At 39.9% G+C, this 16,254-nt stretch overlaps 1 long non-coding RNA gene across 1 annotated transcript; it reads left to right on the forward strand.

Annotated features, from left to right (window-relative positions):
* The first annotated feature begins 7,636 nt into the window (after positions 1-7,636).
* LOC142044971 (uncharacterized) lies at positions 7,637-14,614 on the forward strand. The gene is made up of 3 exons (XR_012654471.1): positions 7,637-7,813; positions 13,648-13,719; positions 14,399-14,614. It is a non-coding gene; the product is annotated as an uncharacterized LOC142044971 (long non-coding RNA).
* Positions 14,615-16,254: the final 1,640 nt, after the last annotated feature.

Here is a 16,254-nt window from a genome sequence, read left to right on the forward strand (position 1 = left end):
TGTCTGACATCATGCAGTCCTAATGTATAAAAACTTTAGTCTGAAAAGCTGAGAAAAAATCCTACTGACTTTGATTATTCCCTATGTAGGATAATTTGCAATATCTACTTGCGACATGCGAGTTGTAAACTAACTATGAGTAAAATTTGAATCCCTTTATGATAGCCCTTTTCTTAGTTTCTTTCATAATAATAGTTTAGTTTTCTTCAAGCCTCACTTGGCAGATTTCCCAGCCTGTCTTTTTGTAGAGCAGCTCCATTAAATTCAGCAGAGAGCAGCACGTGCTGCTCTGAAGTAGCCATTTCATGAGTGGTCTCTGAATTTCTTTTAGTGCTGAGTGCATTCAGTTTCTGGTTTTCTCCTGATAATCTTAGTCTTACAGCACATGCTCACATAGGTTTCTCCAAGGGCAGTTCAATCTCAGCTGCTCCAGCTAAATGAGGGAGGCAGGGAGCTATTGCTTTAGCTCTCTCATGGCTGTCATTTATAGTTCTTTTCCCAGTTGAAGTCCCTGGAAATTTTTGCTTCTTAGCAAACAAGCTGATGCAGTGTCCTAGCTTCCCTCTTCTACTGCACAGCTGTTTGTGTGTAGAAATTGGAGTGCTAAGCTTAAATGCAGGTATGCATTGAAGTCTCAGTAAAACCCAAAATAGCATAAATAAAACCTTGAAAATTAACCTGCCTTTTTTCTGTTACTACTAATGAGCGATTAGGTTTGTTCTCAGTAACATTTCTAGAGGTTACAGTTGTAAATGGTAATAAAGAGGCAACATTACTAAGCGAGTACGTGGTAGATAGTCAAGATACGTGCTGTTTGGTGTGTATCAGAACAGACTGAAAAGGAGACTTAGCAACACCTCAGTAGAGCTTGGTAGCATTTAATACTTGGCTTATTTTTTTCTGGTTTTATAGAGCTAAGTTGTTTAATTTGAAGTTTAGCTGTTTGTCATTTCCTTCAAGGATGGACACCGTAAGAAAGGGACATAATCAGTTGCCCAGGCCACTCAATGGGTAAATGATTGAGACGAGACTAAAATAGGGGTTTTTGCTTCTGCAGTTACTCAGGTGAGCAGTGTTAAGCTGGGCTCTTATACCGTATCCATGACTCTATAGCTGACACTTTTGGAAAGACATTACCACTTGAAACCAGAGTTGATCAGCCATGTTGATGAATGTGTTCGATTCAGTGGCAAATAACACAAAAACGTTTAAATACAGATAACTGATGTGGCTGGGATCCAAGTAAAAAATTGAATGTAAGAGATCACGGATTTCAGGGATGTCTCATAAAGTAGGCTAGTGATAACAATGTTACTGGTTTTTTTTTCTTTGAAAAGTGGAGATAAATATCTTTTCCCCTGGATTTACCTCATCTGGGATTCAGTGGGCCAGGACAAGGCAAACCGTAGACTTTGCCTCCACCATGTTAGACTTCTGCATGGTTGATGTCTCCCAGGCTATTTGTGAGCAGTGATGTGCCAGTGCAGAGCGGCTTGTAGGGAGGGCTTTATTTTAGCAGCATATTGAGTATGCTGGGAGATTACCATTTTTCTCCTTGGGTAGTCTCTATCTTTATTCTTCTTTGACAAGAAACTTAGGCTTTGATGCCAAGAAGCACAATGAAAAAGAATGGTTTTTCCCTTGCCCATTATCTTCCTCTTTGTTGAACCTGAGAATACACCTATTTATTTCTATGAGACTTTAACTCAAGAGTGGCAAGCTACTTTTTCATTTTCATTTACTTTCTCATATCTGATTTCTGCTTTATGATGGAATGGATGGAATTTTTTAGTGCTTTTTAAGACCAGGTTAAATAAAATGGTGAATAGGCAATTATAGCATGGTAATTACATTAAAAAAATCCTTGCTATAGCTGTCATTCTTGCAGCATTTCTAGTTTTGTCTTTATTGTATTACCAGCATCCATTCTCCTTATTATCTGCTGTATTTCTCTTCATTATTAACAACAGAGGAAAAAAAAAAACTACAAAGAACTGCAGATCAAGTAGAAAATACTGACACACTAAGTTAATAAGGGATTCCCCTAAAGGTCTTTTTCTGAGATCCCAGTCTTGAAGTGTTTAGGACCTTTACGCATCAGCACAGGCAGACGTTTCTGCAGTTCAAGATCCTTAATGTGTTCTGTACCCCCCAGGCCTTACACTTGCAAAAAGAGGAGGGAGAAGAATCTTCAGTTAAGCAAAATCTTTCTCATGTTCACATCTGCTCTACAGGGTGATACCACTCTGCTAAAAGCATTTCAAAATGTAGATTTTTTTGGAAAGACATGCTTTGCTCCTGAAAATTAAACCTAATGTATTGGTGGAACAGTACAGTGTCAACTTTTGCTGTGTCAGATGGTCTGTGAAGAACTAGAGAGGCTAGGAGATTCTTCCTTAGAAAATGATTTTGAAGTTCCTGACAGCTGGTGCAATCTGGCACATTTTAAAAGCAAAATATTTACCCCAAGACACTTTCCAATCTTTGTATTAAATTTCATGTCACTTGCCTACTGACATTGTACCTTAAGGTGGCCCAAGGACAATTAATTCTTTTCTGCTGCAGTACATAGCAGTATTCAGAGGGGAGCAATACCATGGAAAGGGAAGTCACTCCCTTCATTGTGGTGTTTAATATTTTAATAATATTGCTCAAAATATCAACTAAAAGTTCAGATCAAAAATGAGGAGGTCATAGGATATGAGGATGTCATAGGATAAATGAGGAGGACATAGGATAAAATATGCTCTTTGTTCATGATCCAGGAGGAAACGATGTCATGTTATAAGCTTAGCTGCCGAGAGGATGGGGAAGGCGTTTTGCTAAAACCAATGTCTTCACATCAGAAAAATGGCAGGATGAACATGATTATGCAGGTTTTGGATGAGAAATAGCTGGGCAAAACTGAAGTGATGCTGGTTGATGAACTGAAATAAAAAGTTGGTTGAATATCATCTCAGCCTTTCTCCATTGAAGGTATATACTTAGTTGTCAAGACGTGACAAAGTCTTGGGAAGATGAGGGAGTTGTGCTTATCTGCTGATGAAATTGGGATGAACAGCTAATGTTGTTTTCTAAATAGCGAGGAGGTAGAAGTGAACAGAAGTCTAGGAAACATCCATTTAAGGCATCATTATATCCACCCGTGAATACAACCTTCCCCAAAGGAATCACCAAAGCTGAGCAAAAACTGTTAGGCAGAAGGCTGACGCCATGTGTGCGATGGCTCAGCCCAGTGTGAACACAACGGGTCTTTAGAGAAGTCTTCCCGCTACTCAGGTCAGCTGTTGATGCCAGTTTACAGCTCTTGTCGTAGCTTAAAAAGCAATTAATGGATCAAGTCTTACCTACATAAAAGACCAAATTTCTGTGGCAGCTGTGGAGGTTACAAATCCCAAATATAAAGCCTTATCTGTTTGGGAGAAGAAGGGGGTGGGGAAAGAAAGGTTCGCTATGGAATGGCCTGGCCTTGGAGATCATGCACATCCAAATGCTGATTACATTTTAGCATGCATTGTAAATCATTTACATCCTATGTGACAGTAATAACCTCAGATTTATTCCTAAATTCATATTTTCCAAAACTCCCTAGCCCAAGCAGAATTTTAGCCTGAAAGACGGTAAAGTGGCAGTGACCCTGAAATTCCCTAGGGATTTTAATGTTGCTTTTGATTTGTATGTGGGAAATCCCCGTATCTTAACATTGACACTTATCACTGTGCTAAGAAAAGTAAAATGTAATAAGGTGGAATCCCACCTAAAAGTAGAGGTAAATCTGTGGGTAGAATGGAGAAATGTAGGTAGAAGAATGATCTCTGTAGCAAGATACATGCATTGATTTTGGGTGCCAGTTTACCGTTTTCTAAACTGTGCGTAGAGGGCTGTTAATGGATTTTATCTCATGGGGAGATGACCACACAGTGATTTAATTTATACCTTGTTTAATTATAAAAACAATGTGGCTCAGCACTAGTGTCCACCTTTGAGAAAATATCCCTATATAGCAGACCAACTGTTCTAGTAAAACAAGCATGGCACATGGGATCCATGCTATATACCAACTGTGGGGATTTTGAGGACTAAAATGCATCCAGTTCTAAAACATATCTAAAATTATGTTTAATTGAGTAGGTGGGTCAGAAGAATTCCCATTATTTTGTCTAAGTAAATACAAAGGCTAACAAAGGATGACCTTGGTGCAGAAGTCTGGATATTTTTAAATTGGGTACAGCAAACTTCCCCCCACTATGTGTTAATTTATTAGTTTTATTTACTTATTTATTAAAAAGAATGCTATTTCTTTTATCTGTTCTGCAGGAAAGACAGCTCCTTAATGCTCAGCTCCAGTTTTCAGGTGAGTTTAGCTGCCCTTCCTCCTTGCCCTCCGTCCTACCTGCCCTTGCAAATTTTGAGAAGACCACGCTGCAGAAGCAGGGGCCTGGAGAGACCCCTGCAACGGAGGCAGTGCAGTGTTGGCTTGAGGCTTGTAGGAAGAAGAATAGCTTTGACTATCAGTGACCATTGTGCAGAAGCCCAAGTTGGCTTGGGGATCTGTGCACCACACCATCTTCCCTGGTCTCGATAGCCATAGTTGTTCAGCCCTTGTCTTCCCTGACCAGTAATGGTAAAAATGGCATTTATGAGCTGTACGCCTGTCAAATCCTTTCAGGCTACCAAAGTCACAAAACTCTAGCAGGATCAGTTCGCTCGTCCTCTGCATTTGCCAATAACGTTACTTATATTAATGTGTCTTTTCAAATGCTGCGTTGTTGAATGAAAAAATTGGTGGAGGTGAAGTTGGAGATGCTATAAAAAATTACAGTTAGTTTCATGTGGATTGAAGGCAAATTTGGAGGCTGGTGCTCTACAGACATGCAATGAAGTTAATTATCTCTTTAATCTCTTATATTTAAACCTAGCAATAAATTAAGGAAAGATGAAATTGATCTGCAGGAACTTGATGGGGACAAAGCAAGGACTACAGAAAGCCAGAAATATTACGCATAATCAAGAAAATTGCTAATGATCACTTTAATCAATGAAATTAGAGATGGAAAGGCTGCTAGGTCAAGTATTCAGTCCAAGGCCTCTGACAGCTTATTTCCTTATCACTGAGAGAACAGTCTTCAATTTCATGCCTGATTTCGGCTTATCCTTCACTTCTAGCTAACCAACAAAATCTCTGAATTTCACAGATCTGATCCTATTTTTTCCCCGAAAGCTTAAGGCAAAATGAAGAAGGTATTTGCAAGAACGGAGGGTTAAAAATATGAGGGATTTCCATTAGAAAACATTCTTCCACAGCTCACCCTAATCTGTTGTGGCTTTGCCTGGAACAGCTTTGCATTTATTCCCTGCCCTGGTCCTTAGCAGCAGCTTGCACCTTTGGCAGACGACAAGAATTTGGCAGGTAGGGCTGTGGGCAACGGGCGTTCTCATTGAGGGAGAGTTGTACTGTGTCATGGCTTGGGCATTTTCCACCAGGCAGCTACAAGCTCCCCAAAACATCCCCGTGAGCCTTCAGAAGGACGAATAACATCGCTGCGGTTTGGATACGGGCTCCAGCAAGCCTGAACTGGAGCAGCCGACCTGTATGGCATTTTGCAGGGCACTGGTATGTCCAGCTGGTCCGTGTTTCCAGACTCAGGTACAAGTCAGAAGAAGCAGTGGAAGCTCGTCTGGTTCTGCCTCTGCTGATAAAAGACCTTGGCAGCGATGGGGTTTGGGTGGCACTCAAGGTTAGCACTCCGGTTTGTGCGTCCAGGTAAACTGAGGTTCATCACATCAAGTGTAAGTAGGTCCACTGCCTTATTAAAGCAACAGGACCACGTTCCCCCCTAGCTCAGTTGCTGGAGCTATTTTTTTTTTTTTTTGTCAAGAAAGACTGGATGGGGAAGGAGAGGACTGTATGTGAAGTGGTAGAGAGGACATGCCTGTCCGTGCGTGACAAAAATCGGTTATAGAGCTGTATAACCTGAAAGATACAGCTCCTCCTGTCTGTTCCCACCTAGGTCTTAAACAATAGGATCGATGTAGTGTAGAGTAGGTATAAGAAAAATGAGTAGTAGGAATAAGAGTTAACTGTCTCATGATGTGGGTATAAACAGATTAAATACAATTTTAAGTACCTACTCCAAATACTGCGCTTACATAGCAAGACGCAATTTGAATTTTGAAAGATGAGAATGTTTCCCCATAGACACAAGACATATCCCCCTCCGAAACCTGATTTATACCTAGGCTGGATGAGCCTGTGGACCAGGAAACTGAAGTATGTACAAAGGATAGGAGTGGGGAAAGAGGGAAAATTTCTGGGCTAAAGTGGCGAATAAGCGTTTTATTGGGGTGGGTGGGGGGGGAGGTTTTACACATAAACACAGAAAAAAAGATACTGAATAGTAGTATTGTGTGGGTGCTTTTCCTGTTTAAAATTACTAATCTCCCTAGAGCCATAGGTCAAAATCTAGGCAGGACTGGCTTTGCCCTTCATCCTCCGTTTTCATCTCCATGGGAATAGATTAGCGCTGAGCAGCAGACGCTGCAGCAGGAAACAGCCTCAGTGTGTGCCATTCCTCTCATCGAGAGCATTTCCTCGCTCAGTATACCTCTCTGATCCACTTAGGGTTTCTTTTTTCATGTTCAGCAAAGCCTTCTGCATTGTTATAAGCAAATGATGAAGTTGCAGAATTGTATCACTGATGTAATTTAATTTGTGCCTTTCCCATCACCCAGTAGGAGAATATATATATAAATATATATATATAAACCCAGGCCTTTTCAGCTTTCTGTGCTTTGATTGTCCTTATGTTCCTTTTCTTCTACCCTGGATGGAGTCTCTAAGTATAAAACAATAAGAAGAACCAACAAATTAGACCAGTGTTTAGATTAAGACAATTTATTTCTAGTTTTTACAGAGTACTAATCAGACCTGCTTCATCTGACTCACTTGCTAAGGTCATTTTTCACTTGAATTAACATAAAATTAGATGAGTAAATTGGTGCTACATATGTTGTTTAGATTAGTTACCACTTAAGTCTCTCAACTAGCCAGACATATGGATAAGCTAGGCACAGATTAAGCAGGTCTGAGTTGACATTAAAATCCTGCTCTTGTGATAAATACTGTAATACAAACAAGTATGTGGCAAATATAACCAAGACTGCATTCCATTTCAGGGTAACATGAATGCAACCCTAGGACTATTCTGTATGTGATATGAATTGGTTCAAGGCATGTTAAAAGATGACAGTAGAAAACAAAATAATCAAGTTACCTTTCTTTTAATTGTCTCCCTAGGTAGATGTGGAAGAATTTTACAACTTTGCATATTCAAAGCAGTAATTACCCAAACAACCAGAAATGATTTGTCGCTTTAGGTGGGTTTTGGGTGGCAAATTGAAGACCTTGAATTTTCAAAAAAGCTGTGTAGTTCAGCCTTAGAACGTCAGCTCTTCTTTATAACAGCGCATAGAAGTAATCACAAAGCATTGCAATAGGTCTTTTTTTTCTTCTTAATTGTAGGCTGGAGTAGGAGCCTAAGAGAGTTAGGTGCTCTAGAAGCTCAAAAATTCAGAAACAGGTAGCAAAGTCACTGAGGTACCTTTTAAAATACATCTTTAGGGCCTTATTGTTTAGTCAGTACGATGGGTGTCTGTACAGAATTTCAAGACGTCTGCTCCTCCGTGCACAGAGCAAGCTGCTGGCAGGAGCGTACGCTGGTCCAGGGGAACTGCTGAGAGCTGGTGTGCACCTACTTCGTTCTTCATAACGTTGTCGTCGGTTCTTCATTTGTCATCACAACGGCTTTCACAGGTGAGGCTGGCATTGACGACCATCACTCGTAAGCTGTGCCTTACTGGGGTATTCGTATGTTAACTCTTCTGCTGGGGTAAGTGTGGTCAGCTCTGCTGACATCTCTCCATTTGACCTGGGACTGCACCCATCTTACTCTGCATCTTTGACCTGCTATTTGCATTTTTCATTCGTTTGTAATGTTGTGTTTTAGAGTTAGGACACTGATTTTTTTTAAAAAAATAATATTATATTTGTTTAATCACGTCATAGTGGTGGGATACAAAGGTGCAGTAGTTGTTTGTATTTTCTGAGCTATGGATGAATCCTTTTACTTCCTATAGCTGAGAAATGCTTTGCCATTATTCATTTAGGTTTCCTCTCTAGACACCTGTACCCAAATCCTACTTGAGACAACAAGAGGCAATGAGTTTGGTCTCATCTTTGGCCCTTTGTTGAGCATCAGAAACTCTTGTCACAGCAGCGACACATCTGGCAGCCTCTGCCCTGGGCTGCTGTAATTGGGGGGAAATAGACCCTGACCGAGGCGAGGAAAGCTTAAGCTTACAACTTGCTTGCTGATGCTTTGCCTGGCTTTCGCTAATGCCATTAGTTTCACACTTACATGAACTCTAAACTGCAAATATACAGATCCATTATCCCACATAGCCCTGTGTTATTTCAAGGTGACATTGAGCTACTGATGTGTGTTTTTAAACTGAAGGGTAGTCAATGACCATACTTTATCCCGTAGCTTTTGCACAACTCTGAAACTGCAGCACCGAAAGAGAAATGTATCAGCAAAAATGCTGACCACATTCATAGACTAACTCCATATCAACGCTATATCAAAGTGTTTATGTTTGCAGGAATGTAAATGTACACTTGATTTAAAGAATTTGCTTTTGTGGTGAAAACTGTATCAAATCTACTCCTGGTTTCTAAACCCCACCTTTTTATTTTGTTCTTCTCCTGCTTTATACTTACATATATTTACGTGCAACACCAGGATAAAATACTTTTGACTCCTGTAGTCAACAAGGAAAAAGGGCTTTCAACACTACGCTGCAAGAATTTCAGCTTCTTTCCCCTGAGATTGAAGTATCATAGCAATCGACGTTGTCAATTACTTTTAAAGCAAGCTGTTTATAGACCATTATTCCCAAGGCTTTATGTGCTTGCTTTCTTTGCAAGTAAGATGATGGGGACAGTTCAACTATCAAAAAACCTGCCACCAACCCTTCTTCTGAGTTCTTACGATCAAAAGACCCTCTTTTTGTCTTCTGCTTCAGTCCCCTTATTTCTCAGGTATTTTCCTATGGACTGGAGAGTTTGTGAATAACTACCTCATCCATCACTTATGGACATGAGTATTGCATAGGGAATATATAGTGAACCAAGCATATAAAAATCAGAATCAAACATTTCTCTTTGATTTGTTTCTTAGATTTGTTGTTTTATACTTTGAAGGGCTCCACAATGTGACCATCATGTTAAATAAAGAAATGCCTTCTCTTTTGTGTTGCTTACTTTAGGTTAAATAAGGACTTTTGATGACTGATAAACATTGGGTTTCACAAAAGCCATTGGACTTGGTAGAGATATTTTGATGAAATATACTGCCTTGTAAAGGAAAGAGACAAAACCTAGGTAATTTAGAAGTCTCTCTTAGTCCTAATTTCCATGAAAAAATGAAATACTGTAATATTCTTTTTCAGCATAGTTTAGCATGGTGTTTCCAAACACACATGAATTGATACACAACCTAAGAGAAGGATAGTATGGTGATGTTTTCCACGATGTATCAGGGGAGCGATTCCCAATGACAATAAAGAAGCATTCATCCCATCAAACAAGGTCCAGGTAAAACCACATCTGGAGTTTGCTGCTGCTCAGTGAGAATGAAATGACATGGGAACAACTGAAGAGTATTACAGGATTGTTGTCTACAGGACTATAAATGAAAGGGGACTGCATCTTGGAAATAAAGATGAGCAAACCAAACTGTTTAGATACATGGAACACAGACTGAGTGGGGAAAATATTGTTCTGTATGAATGTGTGAAGGCATTTTAGACACCAAAGAGGGAGAGGAGTTGTTTAAGGTAAAGGACAGTGCTTGCTCTGGAAAAAAAAAAAAAAAAAAAGATATGATCTGGCAACAAATAAACTTGAATGAAAATGAGAGGATGGTTTTGAGACATCACAGGAATAAAGTTCTGGGACAGCTTCTTGACAGGAGTTATAATTGCAAAAGTCATAGCTGTCTTAGGGAGTCTGGTATTTTCACGTCGGGGTTCATGCAGTGTGGTTGCCTGAAATAGCTGAGGATTGGCCTCATTAACCCAGAAGGTCCCTTCTGCTGTTGAGTATAAGAAATGGCATTTGGGTCAGTAATTAGAGAGTCTTTTATTTTTGTGTGAGGGGTGAAAAAGCCTATATAAAATTGTAATTGATTTTCTGTTGTTGTTTTTTTTAGTTTTGGCTTTAATTTTTGAGCATGTAATCGTTTGGCCTTAACGTTATCTTAAAATAGTTTCTGTGGAGGGCATATATTATACAAAGATACATGTGCTGATTAATGGTACACATAATGCAGTACAGCTGCTCAGTAGAGAAAAAGACTCTATTCTAAATAAAAGAGGGTGATATTAATATATTCCCTCAGTTCAACACCTTTAAATAGGCCCCCAGATTGCTCTATTCGTGGACAAAGCGCCAGTGCGCTGGTCTCCGTTGAGAAGCTGTGCCCCGAGTCATCGGTCTGCTTAAAGTGTATTTCTTTTTTTTTGTTTGTTTGTTTCCATAGTAACATTCAATATATTTTTTTTTTCCCTAATTGTTCAGTTTCAGAAGAATTTTAGAAAACTCCCAGGGATGAAAACAAAACAATAGCTGGGGAAAACACAGCTGAAGCACTATAGGGGAACCTCCAGCCAACAGATGCGAATTTGTGAGCGTGTAGAGCTCAGGTTTTGTTATCAACAGGAAGCGGTGGTTCTGTAGCTGCTGTTTGGTTTCTCTTCCAGTAAATCTGTACCATTTTAACAGAAAACAATATGTGGTTCAAATATTTAGATGATAAATGTATCATTAATTCGTAAGAGTCTTTTTTTTTTTTTTTAAACAGAAATTATATTGTGGTAAAGGAAAAATAATGGCAAGAAAGCGTTTGAGAAAAATTGTCAGTGAAGATTTATGTGGAGTTTCTTTTTCTATTCTTTTTTCAGATGAGGGTAATTCTACGATTTTTTTTTTTTTTCCTTCTGGATTTTATGTAGGGTACAGAAAAAATTAGGTATATTAATTTGTACTGCATGTTCTCTCTGGTTGGTTTTGCTACCAAGTGCTAGATATGCTGAGCTGGGTAATACATTTATTATTACCCTGGCAGAGGCTGGGAACAGGAAATGAATGTCTGCTGTCAGGGGAGGAATGGTTCAAAGCCCCGCGAGGTCAACAGACGATTTTCCATTTACTGCAGTGGGTTTGGTTCAGTCTGTTTATCTCTGGTAATTCATTATGGTTTCAAGTGAGGCAAAGGGGCTGCAGAATCAAATCCATATATGTGTGACTATGGAAAGGCAGTCTGCAGTGTTTAATATACTGCGGGCAAGAAGCAGCCGAGTGCTTTTCTTATCAAAACGTGTGACTGAAGGTTGACGGTAGACATTAGGGAACCAAGTATCACCAAGGAGCAGGGAGTTTAATGCAGTAATAAAGCCAAGCAAATAAGCTGTATAATCAAATCAGAACTATAAATTGTTGAGGAAAATGGGATTTGGCTTATTATATTCTTGCAGTAAATTCTGTCTTTGATTTATAATCTCAACTGCTACCCTTGCAAAATACTGAGTTATATTACTGTATCTGTTGGGGAAAATTGCTCCAGTTGTATGATTCTCTACCTATTGAAACTATAAGCCTGATTAAAATAACATCTGGGAGGGGAGAATAAAATCCTGCGTACCTTATTCTTCAAATCTGCAGTATTTGATAGCACTCATAAATAAACTATAAGCAATGCTGCTTTTATTTATTTCACTCACTTTTTCAGACTTAAAAAAAAATAAATGCTGACTTTGTTTATGAGCTAGAATCCCCCTTCCATTGCTTATATCTGTAAAGAGATTTTATTTACTTAAAACATACCTTCTGTGCTAAAAAACATTTTTTACTAATCAAAATGATTTCTACTTCTTAAAGCAAATCTACTGTTAATCAACTCGTCCTGGAGAAAAATGGCTTTAATCTCAGACACTGCATTAAACTTAGGAAGAAGCCAAATCAATAAAGGTGAAGGTCATGGAAACAGATTATTAGAGCAAACAACGGGCTGCCTACTGTACAATAGGGTTATAAAATAAACTGAAACAAAAGCCTATCAGAATACATCAAGAATGAACTTTATGAATAGGTTCCTCTTCAGAATGCTGAATGGTCAGATTTATCTCCCGCAGGTTTGGGTTTTTTTTGACTCCTTTTCTGCCTCCCTGCCCCCCAGCTCCTTTCTCCCTGCTCTTTTCCTCTTGTTTCCTGCTACGTTATAAACTAAATTACCCTGCGGAAAGATCAGTGAGCCCTGATTAACTAATGTGTCAGGTTTTCAATGCCCACAAATACCTTGTGCTGACATGTATGTGATGTGAAAAGAATATTGCTCTGAAATAGGTGAGAAACGGACCACTTTGTTATCTCCGTAGCTGGCTTCTATCTCTCTACAGACAAGTAACACAAATTCCCACATGCAATTTTGAGCTGGTTTTTTGGAGTGGGAGTCAGGGGAGAGATTGGGGGATGGGTCTGTAAATAGGAAGGGTGAATAGCAGCCACAATGATTGAGGACTTGGTTTAGATTCTAGAGCTTAATAACAGTTAGGGTTAATGGCTTGAGGTGATTAACTGGTTCCAACCAATCATTAATCTGCAGGAGGTGTCTTTCGCCTTGTTCATTATTGGTAAGAAATGACACCCTAGCATTTTGCTTGAACTTTGTTCTTTTGTTGTTGACAAATGAGTCTGAAAACAAATGTGGTGGAATCAAAACCTACAGCGTGATGTCACTTTTCGGGTGCTCATATCAAGGGCTGCCCCAGAGCGGGGGTGGAGCTCCGACCTGCCCATGCTGGCAAAAATTTGGCTCCTAATTCTGCACCTCAGTGTCTGTTTCTTTCTTTCCTTTTCTCCCTCACTGTACTGCACACCTAGTAATTCTTAGCACTATTGAAAATCGGGGCATTCACTTAACGAAATGTGGATTTGAGTCTTATCCTTGTATTTTAAAAGCAGGGATATTAATTTTTACCCAGAGGTAAATTCAGAGTAGTGATGTTACCTTTGCCCATTCCCAGTTTATTTTACCCATAGGCTGGCAACACTGAGGGGAATTTACAGGAGCTGACTATAGGGATTTTAATCTCGGTTCCCTGCACTAGCCTAAGCCAAGTGAAAATCTTGACAATCCACTTCAGCAGGGATGACAAGAGCAGTGCTGGAAATTTCATTGCAGCGGTCCCAAAGCTGTTGATAAGAATGCACAAAATTATTAAGCTAAAGCTGGAGAAGGCATCAATCATTTTGAAAGAAGACTGTTTGATTCTTTCCTCTAAGTCCAATCTGACCTGACACCAGCCTGACAACATCCTTTTATTCTATACAGGCCCATCACTGTCTCATTCTGCTACATTGCTAATAGAGCCAGTGACAAAAAAAAAAAAAAAAAAAAAAAAAGAAACAGCAATGTTAGTCTGTATGAGGGCAATGAGGGAAGGGGAAAACAGAAAAGGTTAAAGGTTTAAAGGTACAGAAAGAAAATATCTTTTAAATACTAATTTAAACTTGCTCTACTGTTGCAGGCCTGTTTGTCACCTCCACAGAGGCATGTGAACAGTGACTGGCACATGCAATTACACTTTGAGATAAAATAGGTAAGAAAAGCCTAGCATTATCTTTTATTTGAAATATTAAATCTGCCCTTGCTCTCTCTTTTATATCACAGCTGCATGAAAAGAAAAGAAAGGAAAGGAAAAGAAAAGAGAGGAAAAGAAAAGAGAGGAAAAGAAAAGAAAAGAGAGGAAAAGGAAAGGAAAGGAAAGGAAAGGAAAGGAAAGGAAAGGAAAGGAAAGGAAAGGAAAGGAAAGGAAAGGAAAGGAAGGGAAAGAAAAGAAAAGAAAAGAAAAGAAAAGAAAAGAAAAGAAAAGAAAAGAGCGGAGGACTGCTCCTGTTCATGACTGAAAGAGGAGAAATTCCAAGGAAACCTTGGTGCAGAGGAAGCTTTGGTGGTAACAGTGGATGTTGTGATAAAGAACAGTAGCTGGTAAGAGTAGGATTAAATTAGACTTGGTGCAAAATATACCTGTCTTTGCTGCCAAACTTAAGCTAGCATGCCATCGAAAATCAGGATAGAGGCTCTGCTGCGTTCTGGGCTGCCGCTGTGAGTTGAGTGGCCTATTTATTTAAATGACTGAACTTTGTGCACAGACAGTAGACTGCTTCCTGTGAGTTGAGAGCTTTGTAAAATTACATTACAAAATCAACACTGACAGTGACACACACTGAACTCCTCGTATGGCGAGCTGAACAGGGTAGCACGATGTTCTTTTTCAGGTGCACACTTCAGCAGAGAGATTGACAAAACGGGTGAGATTTTACAGCAAACTCGAAAGCAGAAAGCCCTGGAACCCATTTAAATGCCTGCTTTAAACCTGATCTGCCTGCTCTTCCCATTAAAGATTATAGTGAAAATAACAGTTTAGTCCTAATGCAGAAGATGTCAGAGAGGACAGCGGCTAAAGGACGGTTCGCACTAGTTCCCATCCAGGCACAAGTGGCTCCGATTCACCGCTCTGATGTGGGTCGAGTGCTGCTGTGGGGAGGAAGCCTCATCCCTCCTCTTCCTCTGCGGGTGCAGCCCCATTGTGCCCAGGAGATGTTTCTCCGTAGCTTCTCCAGCAGCGTTTCCAGGAGCACCTCTGTACTGACTATCCCCTGACCACCATAGCACGTAACGGCCAGGTGGAGGGGAATTTCTGACCTTTTCTGGGCAAAATGATAATGTATGTTCCTGGACTAGCGGTCTGTGTCTCTCGCGGCACGTACCAGACTCATCCTCGGCACACCGCATTCCCGTAGCGATGGCTTTAGCACCCGTGTGCGAGTCCGTGTCCCTTTTCTGGGCCGTGGCTTTGGTGTCCTCACCGTGTATCTGCGCTGAAGGCAGAGGAGGAATTGCACGTTCACAAGCTGCTACAGGCCAAAAGTTCTTGGCCAAATAAAAAAGACATCAGCGGCATGGGAAATGGGGTGACCGGAGCGCTGGGATGCCCATGGCACACATCCAACGTGGCAGCCTGGACGCATTCCTGGTGGGCTGTTGCCTTGCCTGGCCATGTGTTTTTTGAAGGAAGGGCTACTGCACACCGAAATGTTGGCCATCAAATCAGAGGAAGGTAGCCCAAAGCTCTCCGGCGTGGTGGACGCAACAGTGGTGATTCCCGTGGCTCTCCATGGACATGAGGGTGGAGGAGGTTAGAGTGACATCGGAGGATAAAGGTACTTTTTAATCTAGTGCCCCTTTCACGGTCTCTTATATCAGCTGCCCTCTTTTCCACCCCATTAACTGTATGAGCATACCCTTTTATCAGCTTAAAGGCCTTAAAATACAGTATTTCGGATGGGGATTAAGGGCAATGGGCGGCTCTGAGTAACTCATGCTGATGAATTCCTCTTTGGGGTGAAGTTGGAGAGGAGTGCTGCAAGGTTGCATGGCTTTTCTGTGTCACTTACAGAAGTATCAGATAAATAGATGCAATTTGTCAAAACCCCAGTTAGAGGAATACATTTGTGCTTGAATACAGTATTTCCCCTAGGGTTTAAATAAGTTTACTTACATTCAATATAAGAAACCAGAATGTATTTACTTTCAGTTTTATAACTAAATCCATGACAATTTATTTTGTATGAAAGGTTAAAAGACTTAATAATGGCTTTCTCAGAACTGTTTTCTTATTTTCTGGATGTTGGAAAAGAAATGCAATTTTTTTCCTCCTAGATAGTGAAAAAATACATCATTATGTTCTTGCTTTAGCTATGTAAATGACCTTACTGATAAATGAAAATTGATATTTCAAAGCTGTAGTTTGTTATAGCCTGATGGCATGTTAGCCCTTATCATTCAAGGCAGTATTTAACTGTGAATAATATATTATGCTAACTCTCTGAAATTGTTATTATGAGATTTTAATGCACCATAAAACATGTCTTATGATCTTCAGCATGCTAAAATGTCAGTCTAACATATTAATCTAACATATATCTTGGAAAGCAGTAGTCTGACAAAATCTGTCTTCATATATAGCATTTCTTGTACTATATTTCGTACATGGATTTATGTGTAAGTATGGGATTTGCAACATCTGAATAAAATATTTATCTTTTTTTTTTTCTGCACATATAAAACCTAG

This window comes from Buteo buteo, chromosome 26 (assembly GCF_964188355.1).
Source record: "Buteo buteo chromosome 26, bButBut1.hap1.1, whole genome shotgun sequence".
Classification (NCBI taxonomy): domain Eukaryota; kingdom Metazoa; phylum Chordata; class Aves; order Accipitriformes; family Accipitridae; genus Buteo; species Buteo buteo.